The 11,112-nt window shown below is 48.0% G+C and overlaps 1 long non-coding RNA gene across 1 annotated transcript; it reads left to right on the top strand.

The window, feature by feature from the left end:
• The first annotated feature begins 6,517 nt into the window (after nucleotides 1-6,517).
• Nucleotides 6,518-10,709, top strand: LOC146759181 (uncharacterized). Its single transcript, XR_014932271.1, has 2 exons — nucleotides 6,518-6,872; nucleotides 10,221-10,709. It is a non-coding gene; the product is annotated as an uncharacterized LOC146759181 (long non-coding RNA).
• The last annotated feature ends 403 nt before the right edge of the window (nucleotides 10,710-11,112 follow it).

Raw genomic sequence — 11,112 nt, 5'->3', positions numbered from 1 at the left:
AGTTACCCGGGTCGTCCCTGCTCCCCTTCTTGTAAATGGGAGTGACGTGACCCTTCCTCCAATCATCCGGGACCTCACCTGACAGCCACGACTTCTCAAATATGATGGAGAGCGGCTCAGCAACCACCTCAGCCAGCTCCTTCAGGACCCTGGGATGCACGCCATCTGGCCCCATAGACTTATACTCATTCAGTCTAAGGAGGCACTCTCGGACTTGCTCTACCCTTACAGTGGGGAGGGATTTACCTCCTTGGTCCCCACATGGAGGTATGGGGGTGCAAGACTTAGGGACGTGAAAAAGACTAGAATCCTGGCCACCAGTGAAGACTGAGGTGAAGAACTCATTCAGCACCTCAGCTTTCTCTTCATCTGTTGAAGCCATTTCTCCTTTTAAATTTACCAGAGTAGGCACGCCCATTTTGGCCTGTCTCTTCTGGCCAATGTACCTGTAGAAGGTTTTCTTGTTGTTTTTCACATCCCTCACCAAGTTCAGTTCTGCCTGAGCCTTGGCTTTCCTGATCCCACATCTGCAAGTTCGGACGGCATCCCTGTATTCTTCCCGGGTGACACAGCCTTGTTTCCAGAGCTTGTACACCCCTTTCTTCACCCTCAGTTCTCTTAGCAGGTCCTTGCTGAGCCATGCCGGTTTTCTACCTCTCCTGCCCACTTTCTTAATCAGGGGAATGGAGACCTCTTGTGCTGCCAGGAGGGCATCCTTGAACAGTAGCCAGCTCTCCTCAACGTCCTTATCTTTGAGGGCAGCGCGCCAGGGGATCTTGGCCAGCATTCCATTGAGTAGCTTGAAGTCTGCTCTTTTAAAGTTGAGCATCCTGGTCCTGCTCTTTGCCAGGCCCACATCGCTTGAGATCACAAACTCAACCAGGGCATGATCGCTGGAGCCCAGGCAGCCTCCAACCTTGACGCCTTTGATGATCTCCTCAGCGTTGGTGAGCAGCAGGTCCAGCAACGCTTGACCTCTGGTCGGTCTGTCCAATACCTTCCCTTCTGCTTGGTGTGCTTAATGCTTGGCCCACAAAGTTATTCCCAGTGCAGTCCAGCAGTCTCTCAGACAGCTTGCAGCCAGCCATGCTGATTTCCCAGCCTGACTGGAATCCCCCATCAAGTTGAGAGTCAGTGAGCGCGGTGCTTCTGGTAGCTGCAGTAAGCAGGGCCCATCAACAGGCTCCCTTGACCAGGCGGCCTGGAGCAGACCCTCACCTCCAGAAGCCCATTATTGGTTCAGTCCCGAATTTTACCCGCAAGTTCTCAACGTGATCGTGGCTGTTCTTAGTCCTTTGCAGTCAGCTTCTTCATAGAGAGGGCAAATACCTTGCCCTCCGGAATTCCATAGTAACAATCATGTCTCCTTTATGTCAGGTGAGGTGTTTTTTGTTGTTGTTGTTTTTTGTTTGCTTGTTTGTTTGTTTTCCATTTTCTAGGTAGAAAATTTAATTTCTGAGCCAGGAGAAGAAGAAGTGCAACATGTAACAATCTTCCTGGCACTGTGCAGTTTGCATGAGTAGCCAAGTGCTCCTCAGGTAACGTGTGCTGCAGAGCTGACCTTGGTGGCAGGGGTTGTGTCTTCATTTTCTTCCTGTCATGTGGGAACATAAGAAGACTCTTCAGAGCAGGAGCTGCAGAGGAAGATGAACGGCATGAGAAGGTAAGGCTAGGAACCAAGGACACCTCCAGAAAGAACAGAAAAACTAAGTCATTTAAGATGCATGATGGCCGTGTGATACTGTCCGTGACTGGAGGAGAAGCACATGGCTAGGAATGACTGATGGCTCTGGTGGGATGAGTGCCTACGTGCGCCGTAAAGGAGAGTTTGTGGGATGTTCTGTGGACATGTGAAGGCTGTGGGAAAGTTAAGAGAGAAAACGTGTGAATTCACAGAAGTGGTATTAGAACCTGGAATAAACCATTTGGATCACTCACATCTGAGTCCGTGCCAGATTGTCGCACTGTCAGAACCTGAGGCCTGGGATTTTCCTTTAGTAGTGCCAACTGCCTGTTGTAAATGAGAAAAGATATTACTAAACATAGCTTCCCTCCTTGTAGTTTTGATATTTCTGTCTTTGCATTCCTTTAGCACCCAGGGTGTTGATGCAGCTGCACAAATCCGCTGTACTGTCCTCCTGTTTTGCATGGAAGAATGGTAAAATAGCAATCTCTGGGTGAAATTTTGTTCAGGCGTTTTCCTTTCTGTGCCCCTAGGAAGCAATGGCTTGGAAATGGCAGTGCCGCCTGGGAACCCACACAGCAACCCAGTATCTCATTGTCTGGGTCTGTGAAAAACCACAATGATGACAAAAGATGTTTCAATTCTGTCTGTGCTGTCAGTGCAGCCCTGAGGAGCGGTGTGGGCATGGCATGGCAGGGAGAAGGGATTTCCCTTCCAATGGGAAAGTGCCTGTTCATGTGTTGGTATGTAACCGCTCCATGGCCTGCTCCATGTGCTTCTGAATGGGCAGCTCAACTTTTGTGTCACTCAGCCACCTGTGGCAGAGGTCAGGATTAGTGCCTTTCAAGGAGCTGAGAAGCATTTCTTGCTCAAGTCCTGCTTCCAAGCTTAACCACCTACAATGAAGTAGATGTCATTTTTCTGGTGTCCTTCAATTCCGTGTCCGCATTTTCCCAAAAGCAAAAGAATTTGGAGTTAACCAGCTGCAGTGAAGCGAGCGATTTCAGTGCCTATTTCTGATGGTGGCAATGAGTTCAGAGGTCACACTTAATTGACGGTGCCTGTTTCCATTCTGACAAAGGCTGTAGTTTCAGCTGACTTCCCGAGGCTGCCATGTGTGGTGGTGGCACAGCCTTGGGCTTGTGCGTTTGCATGACTCCCACCTTTCCTTTCTGTGTCTTGCAGGTCAGCTGGTGCTGGAAGTGGCCGGTATCTGAGTAGGAATGAAGGTGAGTGCAGGAGCAGCTGCTGAGGGGAGGAAGGAAGTCCATGCTAATGAGCTCTGAAGCATCTGCGGGTCCGGTACCAGAATAGGCAGCAGTGATGCAGGGGGCTCCTCGGCAGGAAGCTGGCTGATCCAAATGCTTGCTGAGAGTTTGGAAGCCCAAACCCTTATGGTCTCTGTAAGGGTGGTTAATAAAAAGATATTAACCAAGATGGTGGTAAATAGCCTAAGGTTATTAGCAAAGGGAAACTCACCAATATCGATACCTTGACTAGAAAGCTGAGGCAGCCTCAACTAGGGAGCAATCTCTAAGACATGCTGTCTCAGTGGTGGTCAGCCTTTAAATGAGGTCTCAGAGGAGGCTGAGTCGAGGTCCACCCCTTCTGGGAGCACAGCTAGATTACTCTCACCTGTGCTCCCGCAGCTGACCCAATACTTGCCTCAGCTGATTAATCAGAGGTTCAAGCTGTGATTTCCCATACAGTCTCTAAGCTGAAGGCAGCATCTCCTTGATCTGATGGTGGTGTGCCTGAGTGAGGGAGTGATCCAAGCTGGATGCAGAAGAGTCATCTTAATTTCTCTGCTATTTTACTTCAGATGACACCTATTGGGTGTTGGTTTCTTAAAATTTGGATCTAGGAGGTGGTCTCTTCCTTTGCTTCTGATGAAAGCACAGAAGTGCAGCAGGAGTAGAAGACAAAGAGGTTTTCTTGGTGACAGGAACACCAATTATTTGATTCAAATGTGTAACTGATGTAGATGGTGAAGAACAGATCTGCCTCAAAGACATGCTTGATCACATAAGAAATGAGCATGTGATCCAAGACAGGCAGCGTGGCTTTAGCAGGGGAAGGCCATGCCTAACCAGTCTGGTGGCCTTCTATGATGGAGTGACGGCATTTGTGGACAAAAGGAAGGTAACAGATGTCATTGACCTGGACTTGAGCAAGATCTTTGACATTGCCCTCCACCACATCCTTATCTCTAAACTGGAGGGATGTGGATTTGACAGGTGGACCACCTGGTGGATAAGGGATTGGTTGAAAGGCCACAGACAGAGGGTGGTGATTCATGGTTCTATGTCCAGGTGGAGGCCGATAACAAGTGGTGTCATCCAGGAGTCTGTCTTGGGACCAGTGCTTTTTTACATGGTTATCAGAGACACCAATGATGCAATGGAGTGCACCTTCTGCTGTTTGCTGAGTGGTGCGGCTGACGCAGTGGAAGGAAGGGATGCCATTCAGAGGGAGCTCAACCGAGAGGTTGGCCTACGTGAATCTAATGAGGTTGAACACAGCAAAGTGCAAGGTTTTGCACTTGGGCTGGAGGAATCCCAGGCATTTCTACAGACTGGGAGGAGCAGTCCTTAAGAGAAGCCCCGCAGAGAAGGACCTGGGGGTCCTGGTGGATGAAAAACAGAACGTGAGCCATCAGCGTGCTCTTGCAGCTCAGAGAGCAAATGGTCCCCTGGGCTCCATCAGAAGAGGGGATGGCCAGCAGGGACAGGGAGGTGATTGATCTTCATGATCCTTGAGGTCCCTTCCAACCCGGGCCATTCTATGATTCTGTGATTACACTCGCTGTCAGAAAGAATGGCAGCTATACGGAAGCTGGATATATTTTGGGACAGTTCTTGTAACCAGTTGATTTTAAGACCTTGCCCGAGTCAAGAGTCTAAATTGAGTGTCAGAAGAAAGCTGGTAAAGTGGCTATTGCTCATTCTTTTTCATTTGCTGATTCTTTCATTCGGGTTCCTTTTCCAAAGGAGATTCTGGTGATGGAAGCAATTGAAGAAAGAACCAAAGCAGCTCTTGCCAAGAGTGCTTGAAGTCCCTGTGGAGAGAAGCAAAGAACTTGGGCTTCCTCTGGGATGCTCCCCACCATGTCTCAGGAAGGAGACAACTGCTGTTCCACTTTCTGCTCTGTGTGTGGAAAGGTACGTCTGGGTTTCTTCTGCTTGTTTATTCTTTCTTTTTCAGGCTTTGAAGGAGAAGGGGTGGAGCAACGGGAGACTCACTGGTCGTTTGTTACCTCAAGAACAGGATGGATTCTGCATTGACTGTGAAAAACCTGGGCTAGTAGCATGGGCATGTTTCAGGCTGGACTTTTCCTTCTTGGTTTCCTTTTGGCTACAGGGAGACAGCTGTCTAAAGGTGTGTTTTCATACCCACTCTCCAAAACCATGTTTCATTGTTGCAGGTGGTTCAGTGTGCTCTTGCAGTGCAGATGCTGTAGTTTGCTGTAGAATCTGAATGGTTTCTGTTCCTAGGGGAGGACTGGGAGGAGGTAGTGAGAAGAGAATTCAATGCCTGAGGTGTATCTTAGTGAGAAATGTTGGCATGAGGTGCTGAAAGTCTTGAGTTGTCAAAGGCCAGTGAGGCTCAGACTCCTTAACCTGCTGGAGCAGGGTGGAAGCAAGGAGTGGGCACTGCCGTCCCACAAGCTGCACTTGGTTCTGGTCTGCCAGGTCTGTGCTGGCCTGGATTTCTTCTGAGAAGTTTGTTGGAGCTGCTTGGAGTAGTGAAGGGTGGGGAGGAAGTGCTGCTCAAGAGCTAAGGCTCTGCATGATCATCTTGGATGGTTTTAACCATGATATCTGAAGACATAGTTTCCATCAGAATGATCCCAACATTGTGCGAGTGTCTCAGATGTATGAGAGCACCCGCCTCCTCCAGCTGAGCCATAGGAAAGCTAACTGTGCCCAGTAATTACAGCTTCTGCAGATTGAATATGCTTCCAAGTGTTTTCCTTAGTGATCAATAATGTCCCAGCACTCTGAGATTCCATCTCTGGCACAGTCTGGAGCATCTCTGCAATCCTTGGTTGCTGGAGGGCACGTGGTGAGTGCATGGACAGGGTGGCACAAACGCGTGCGTGTGCTGAGGAGTTGGGTTGCACACAGGTGCACACAAAGGGGTGTTTGTGGAAGGTGTAGGCACGTAGGTGTTCCCAGGGATGGTTTGCACACGTCTGTGAATGCAAAGGAGGGCACACGATGCAGAGTGTGCATGGGGGTGTGCAAAGCAGGCAGGGTGGTGAATGGGTGTGCGTGTGCACATGGATAGGGGAAGGTTGGGGTTACAGGTTGACCTGTGCTGAGGTGAGTGGGGACTCACGGTGTTGCTCAGTGGTAGATTGGTTCACACTGAGTGCTAACAGGAAACTCGCACACCCTTTTTGTTTCAGCTGTGCCAGCGCTGTGATCCCTTGCTGCAGGGATGGGGTGTTGGAAGGATGGTGTGCGTGCCGAGCTCCCATCTCTTGCAGGAATCAAGTGTAGAGCAAAAGGGATGTTTGGGCCAGGTGACTGTAAGAAGGCTGGCTGCTTTGGATGGTGGTAGCTGATGGAAACAGGTGCTCTGGGGACCGTTCAGCTTTTAACAGAAGACAGGGGTCCTGCAGCAAGAACGACTAGGTTCTCAAATGGCTTCAGACGTGCACACCGACTACATCCCCGCAGACATTTACCGGTAGGTGGCTCTTGCAGAAGAAGATTCAAGCAGCAGAACCTTTTGCTCAGCTACAGCACACAAATGCTACAAAAGCAGGAACAACCTGCAAGCTCTGGGTCTGTTTGTCTTGCACAGGCATGCACTAACTGCGTTTGATGGTACCCCCCATCCTTGATTTCCTTCCCTGCTTCTTGTCTGATGACGCTGCTGAGCCAGGAACAAGCTGCCCAGTGTGGCAGAGCATGGTGCAGAGCTGTGCTGGGACCTCCTCCCCTTCATCTGCTGCAGATCAGTGCCCCACAAGTGCCATTGGGATGCTCTGGCACGGGATGTGCCTCCAACCCAAAGCTCCTTCCCACCTCCCAAGGAAAAACAAAGCAACCCAAGCATCTCCAGCAAAGCTGCCCAGCAGACAGCAGGGAATGCAAACAGCTTCTGGCTGCTCCCCTACACTCCCGTCCTAAGTAAGAGACCCTATGAGGACTGGCTGGGAAATCAGTGCATGACACACGTGAGTGTGCACAGGATTGTGCAAAGCAGTGGGGTTCCACGAGTTTGTGTGTGTGTGTATCTCTGCTGTTATGAAAGCATGGGAAGACTTACAGAGTCCCAGATAATTACTTATCCTCAAATGATTTTTCCTGGCCAAAGTTAGAGCCTCTCACAGGTAATCGAGATCAACAGGCTGTTGTTGCACAATCAACAGACACAATCTAGATGAATAGCTGAGGAAAATAAAGCATCATGCCAAGGGTACTAGATAAGTGAGCAGCTTGAGATCTGCACATTTATGTGATGCTCATGGTCTTAGACAATATTTGCCTAGAGAGGTCACATTGAATGAAAGCAAACTCTAAGATGAATGAAAATATGCACAGGAGAAGAAGCCTCTGAGGCTTCTCAAGTGTTATGACCAGAAGACATAAACTCTGTTAAAGCAAACGTTTCTCTCTATTTTTTGTGTTATTCCAGGCAGGCCTTGATTACCGCCTGAACACATGCTGTGGAAGCCCAGCTTATGCAGCACCAGAGCTAATCCAGGGCAAAGTGTCTATTGGCTCAGAGGGATGTAGAGCGGTGTTTGTTTTCCCCTCTTTCCCTTCCCTCTCCACAGAGCATTTAAAGGCAGTGGAGCTCAGGTAGGCTCTCTTGGTTTCCCTTCTGAATTCTGCTAGGTTGCATCGCTTGGTAGCTCTCAGAAGCTGTCAGTGGCCACAGACTAGAAAAGTGCAATTGGTCTCAGTTCACACAGCTGGCTGGTTTGTCTCTGGCTAATCCTGAACTGCCTCAAGCGACTGCTTTGGGGCTCTACAGAACAGCAACTTCAGAGATCTCTTTCTATTACTAAGTGTTTGAAAGAGCAATTTGCTCTGTTAATTATCCATCATTTCTGTGCAGTCTGTTTTGTCAGACTTGTCTTTAGCTTCCAAGTTGTATGTGAAGAATTGTTTCCGTTGTAATGCACAATGAACTAAAAATTGAGAGATGAAAATGTGAAGAGTTTTTCCAGCTTTGATTTCATGTCTGGAATTTTGGAACCCACTACTTGCAGTTGTTAATCTGTCCAAACTGGTCTGGTTTGGGATGCCCTCGTACTTCTTGAATCGCTGTTAAAGGCGGAGCAATTCTTACAAGTGCCATGGCCCCACTGTTGTTCTAATTCTTGTTTCTTTGTTTTCCACACGCTGCTTTTCAAGCCTCCTTTTTCTTTACAGTCAAAGTGAGAACTGCACTGTGTCTGAACCTTGTTGTGCCTCTACATAAAGAGAACCGAACAGCAGCAAAGCCAGACAGGTGACTGTGCTGACAGCTCTCGTAGCCAGTAACACGTAACTGTGCTAAATCCCTTGTGACGGCTTTGATTTCATTTTTGCCAGTGAAATCCTTGTAAAAGGAACTGCAGCAGTGTGATGAGCTAAGGTGAAGATGCTGGTTTTAGTAGTGCTCTAAGCTGAGTGAAAGGGCAATTGAATGAGGGTTATATGCTTTCTCTGGGACGATAAGGTTTTATTTCCTGAGGGAAAGAGCCAGCTTTTCATGGGCTATATGTGGGCTTTGGCAAGGGCAGACAATCCAGTCTGTCAGGAAGTCATTTGAGGTGCTTCAGGTTTGTAAGCTTGTCTTTTTGTTTTTCAGGCGGATATTTGGAGCATGGGTGTACTGCTGTATGCTCTGCTGTGTGGGTTTTTCCTCTGGATGATGACAATATGATGGCACTCTACAGGAGGATACCAGTGGGTATCAGTGGTGCTAGAATACACTGAGAAGGGAAATAGCTGAGCTTGACAAGAGGCCTTGCTTTTCGGATGGCAGAACATGCTGAGCTGTGGGTAGAAAGGCCACAGCACAGTCTGCTGAATATTGTCCCTGTTTTTGCTGCTTTGTCTACCAGTATTTTGTGGATTTGGTTCTACGCTTGGTTGGCCTACGTGGCACTGTAGCCTAATTCTGTACCATGATAGCATACAGAATTTAAGGAGAAGTATTTTCCTGCCAATGGGCTGGATTTTTTTGTATCTGGTTCTTCAACTGGCTGCTCTCTATACTATCTGTAGTAAAAATATAGACACATCATTTGATTTCCCTGAAATGAATGTTCCTAAATGCCAGCTCTTCTCATGTCTACAAAGATCAAAGTTCTGCATTTGCTATTAGAATTTCCTCTTCCAGAATCAGGAGGTAATGTAGGACCCCACAGATTGCCTTCAGAATCCAACAGTTAGTTCTGTTTCCTTTCGGAGTGCATAACAACCTGAGCACATGAATTGAATGACGTGGCTTATTAGTCTGGTACAAACTCTGCTGTACACTGAAACCTGGTCCATTTGTAAGCAGGACTTTGTCCATCTCTGCAGGACAGCAGAAAACCCTTTGTGCTAATCATGATGCCAAGAAGCAGAATGCGGCAAATGGCAGATGATCCAACTGCTTCAGGTGTTCATTTCCTTAAAACTGTGAATAGTTTTGGACTGAGAGTTTGTAAGCAGAACAGAGCTCTTAAAGCTGTCAGAGATTATTTCTGCACTGTTCAATTCTATCTGCCTAACATACACCGGATCTCAGAACTGCATTGCTTGAACTGGTGGAACTTGTATAAGTGAACTGGGATGAGCAAGTTTTAGAACTTAGTCAGAATGCAGTAAAAAATGGATAATCTCATGAATATTAAGGTACAGGCTTGCTATTTCTGCACTGAATTTGTTTTTATTTTACATGGCTGTGATCTGAAAGTTGCTTGAAACGCAGGCACCTAGGCACTGTTGTGTAACTGAATTTCACACGATAGGTCCTGAAATATCCTGGAATCAAAAACTCTGACTTGTTTTAAGTCTGCTGCTTGAGTCTAATCAGGGTCATAGTGTCTGTGTGCAGTGTTTCTTTCCCTGTAATGCTCCACATCATTTCATTTTGGGAATATTGAAGGAAATGGACTATGTGCCATAACTGTTGTTAGAACAAAGTACGTCTGGTGTGATCTTATGCATAGGTTCTGTAACTGCTCTTCACAGCTCAGGTGTTTGACCTTCCTTTTGGTGAAGTGATGAAATACTGCTGGTTTCTATTTGTGCTTCTAGGCACCTTGAAGCTCTTAGGAATAGAACAATTGTCTCCAGTTCTTTTCAATGATATCAGTAACAGCTCGAGTGTTGCTGCCCACTAGGTAGACCCAAAGAAGCAGATTACAGTGAAACAACACACAAGCTGGACCTGAATGAGGATCACTTTCAAGACAGTGGCTATGCTGCTTCAAGCCTACTTGCTTCTTCCTGCCGCCACTCTATTACCAAGTATCAACAACCTTTCATGATTCAACTTGCAAATGTTTGAAACTAACCCTTGTGTTTCTATGCCTTCCTAGGTGATTCGAGCCCTTGTCAACCCCAAAGATCCAAACCAAGCAGTGTCTTTCCATCAATGGAGAGTTCTTATTAAGCATGAATCGCTGCAATTCGGATGACAGCCTTCCACATGGTAACAGTGATGGACACAAGGGGCTCATCCACGTTCATGCTCTCATATCTCCTGGCTCTGCTGAAGCTCCTGACCTGAGCCTGCCAGACACAGCAGTCACCTGCCTGGATTGTGACCCAGCGCCTTTGCAGTGCTGCCCATCCCAAGCACAGCCCGAGTGTCCCAGCAGCAGCACCACCATGCAGGAGCAGGGCAGCATCAGTGAGGTGAAGCTGAGCATCTTGGGTGGGGACTTAGAGTCAGGCTGCCAGTCCCAGGCACCAGGCAGCAGCACCAGCTCTGAGCCACTCTCATCTTGACAAGAGGAGTCCCATCTTCACCCTTGACCTCTCAAGCCCTCCTGTCTTTTATTGAATAAAGTCACTCTCATGCTCAATCATCGCCTTGGCTGCATTCCGAGTCTTCATTCACAGGGATTGGGATGAATGCAACAAACAGCAAGGCAGCTCAGCTTGCAATGCTATGGCTGTGGGGTTCGTGCAGGCAGAGCTCTGGGTTCCCATTTTGCCTGGCTTTGGGATGTCTGCAGCAAGATCTCTACCATTTTGTATGGGAGCAAATAATCTCTAGCATCCAGGTTGCTGCTCATGATATATCCCAGTCTTCTTGGCTGTCACTTTGTGATACTTTTCAAAGCCTTTTGATACTCTTTGATGCCTTGGCTGCTCCCTAACACCTCTGTCCTCCTGCCATGTTGACTCACGTCTCCCACTTTTAAGCTGGCTTTGCAGATCATCTCCAGCCCTGTCATCATCACGCTGCAGCAGGGGGTGCTCACC

Source organism: Coturnix japonica, chromosome 10, assembly GCF_054131305.1.
Source record: "Coturnix japonica strain WE chromosome 10, WE-NBRP24, whole genome shotgun sequence".
Classification (NCBI taxonomy): domain Eukaryota; kingdom Metazoa; phylum Chordata; class Aves; order Galliformes; family Phasianidae; genus Coturnix; species Coturnix japonica.
The sequence above is the reverse complement of the archived record's forward strand: the minus strand, read 5'-3'. Positions and strand labels throughout refer to the sequence as shown.